At 54.0% G+C, this 2,500-nt stretch overlaps 1 non-coding gene across 1 annotated transcript in view; it reads right to left on the bottom strand.

Moving 5' to 3' along the window:
• LOC131927403 (small subunit ribosomal RNA) overlaps positions 1–766 on the bottom strand; it is a 1,848-nt gene extending 1,082 nt beyond the window's left edge. Inside the window, exon 1 of the ribosomal RNA XR_009383618.1 lies at positions 1–766. This exon is cut by the window's left edge and continues 1,082 nt beyond it. This is a non-coding gene — a ribosomal RNA (small subunit ribosomal RNA).
• Between the last annotated feature and the right edge of the window lie 1,734 nt (positions 767–2,500).

Below are 2,500 nucleotides of genomic sequence, written 5' to 3'. Positions count from 1 at the left end.
CGGGACGCTCAGTGAAGAGCACCCGCGGGAGAGAGCCGACAGACGGTAGGGCAGGAGATACGGGCAGTGAGCCGGCGCGAGCCGGACCGCCCGCCTGCGCCTGAGATCCAACTACGAGCTTTTTAACTGCAACAACTTTAATATACGCTATTGGAGCTGGAATTACCGCGGCTGCTGGCACCAGACTTGCCCTCCAATAGATCCTCGTTAAAGGGTTTAAAGTGTACTCATTCCAATTACGGGGCCTCGAAAGAGTCCCGTATTGTTATTTTTCGTCACTACCTCCCCGTGCCGGGAGTGGGTAAGTTGCGCGCCTGCTGCCTTCCTTGGATGTGGTAGCCGTTTCTCATGCTCCCTCTCCGGAATCGAACCCTGATTCCCCGTTACCCGTTACAAACATGGTAGGCATATCACGTACCATCGACATTTGATAGGGCAGACATTTGAAAGATGCGTCGCCGGCGCGAGGCCATGCGATCAGCACAAAGTTATCCAGAGTCACCAAATGGGACGACGCAACCCCTTGCGAGGCCGCGCCGATTGGTTTTGAACTAATAAAAGCGCTCTTCCCGATAAAGGTCGGAGCTTCGATTGCATGTATTAGCTCTAGAATTGCCACAGTTATCCAAGTAGGATCGTGTCATCTAAGGAACCTCGACTGATTTAATGAGCCATTCGCGGTTTCACCATGGGACAGTGTGAACTTAGACATGCATGGCTTAATCTTTGAGACAAGCATATGACTACTGGCAGGATCAACCAGATAGCTATCGTTTGCGAGACGTTTTTCCACAACACATCGCGGGACGGGAGACAACGCTCTAGCGAGAGAACGGATCCCGGCATTCCCGGATTTTTTCACATCGGACCGCTCACATTTCCCCCTTCACCGTAAACACGGCGTCGCCGGGAAATCTCTCGATTTGCATCGAGCCGACTGCGTTTTGCAGACCCGTCGCCCGTTCCGAGGGCTGGGCCAGTGCGAGACTTTTATCGAGCCACCAATACTGCTTGGTTGCGTTAGCACTGCGCGTCGCCGCTGGCTTCACGCTACGGACACGTACTTTTACCTTCACTGGCGCGACCTGCGCGCCGAGCCCGCATTTTACCGGGAAGCTAGTCGGGAGACTGAGCCACGCACGGTCAGATCGGGCACATGTCGCTGGCTGCGAGGGAGCGCGGATCCTAGCGTCACATAGAGGCTTCACCGACACTCACCTCCACAATAGTAGATACAGACCGTTTTAACCGCCGTATTTCTGCCCATACCTCTAGTGTTAAACCGAAAAATCGGGTACATAGTCTCGGGGAGGACCGGGGTGCCGCCCCATGAGGGGAGCCCGCACGGAGGGCGCCGGGGGTGCCGCGACCCGGGGGGCGGCGCGGGGGTGTCGGGGCGCATCTACGGGGCTCACTCGCGCGGGCGCCACACTTCCGGGGGGCGCCCCAGGTGGGGTGCCAACTTTGGCGCCCCCGACTAAGGGGCCGCCCCCACTGCGGTTACACGCTTTACGACCACCCACCCGCGTTCCCCACCCCAGGGGGCATGCGAATCACCCGCCAGGGGCGTTCTGGGACCGAGGGCGCCGCTCCGGCACAAGGGGGAGCCAAAACGCCCCGAGTTCCCCCGCGGCCACCTCGACACCTGGGCGGGCGGCGAGGGGTGTCCTGCGATCGGGGTGGGGAGCTCTACCAGAATCACCCGCCAAACTTCACCGGGGGCGTCTCCCGGCGCCCCTGCGCTCGGGTGACGAACAGCGCCCCGGGCTATCCCGGGCGCCCTATGGCGTCCACCTTCGATCGGAAGGGTGATCTCGACTCGGGCTGAGGCGGGCCACAACAATCCGCGGTCACATCGGAGCCGTCCAGGCTAACGAGGCCCCGGCTCACGGGTAACCCATGGGGCTGGACCGGGAGTCCGCCGTTAAAGAAGAAAGAAATGTAGTGCAAACCAGAACCAGTTTTTTTTATTTATTTTATAACTCGACTAATAATCGTCACAAAATTATAAACTTGGTACCTACGGATAGCCCTGGGCCCAACCTAATACAGGATGTCCATAACTATGCGCTAATTAAATAATTAATGGGTATTAAGGTCGGTCTTAGTAAATTGCTATATAAAGTCTAAGACCAGAACCAGTATTTTAAATTTATTTTATAACTCGGCTCCTAATTGTCACAAAATTTAAAAATTGGTACCTATGGATAGCCCTCGGCCCTACCTAATACACCGTGTCCATAACAATGTGGTAATTAAATATTTACTGGGCGTTAGGGTCGGTCTTAGTAAATTGCTATATAAAGTCTATATAAAATTTTACGAATTTAAAAAAAAAAATTCCTACCGTCAAAAATAGCGACGCCTAGACCACCACACCTGTTCTGACGTTAAATCCTACTTGCACACACGTGTGGGAATAGATTAGATATCATCTAGAGATAGAATTCCTAATTATTTAATTAAAATAGAGACTCTAGATTTAATAGTTGTGTCATAG

Source organism: Physella acuta, unplaced genomic scaffold, assembly GCF_028476545.2.
Source record: "Physella acuta isolate Inbredline_101_S28 unplaced genomic scaffold, ASM2847654v3 ptg001398l, whole genome shotgun sequence".
NCBI classification, from domain to species: Eukaryota; Metazoa; Mollusca; class Gastropoda; family Physidae; genus Physella; species Physella acuta.
This window is presented reverse-complemented; position numbering and strand designations above follow the sequence as displayed.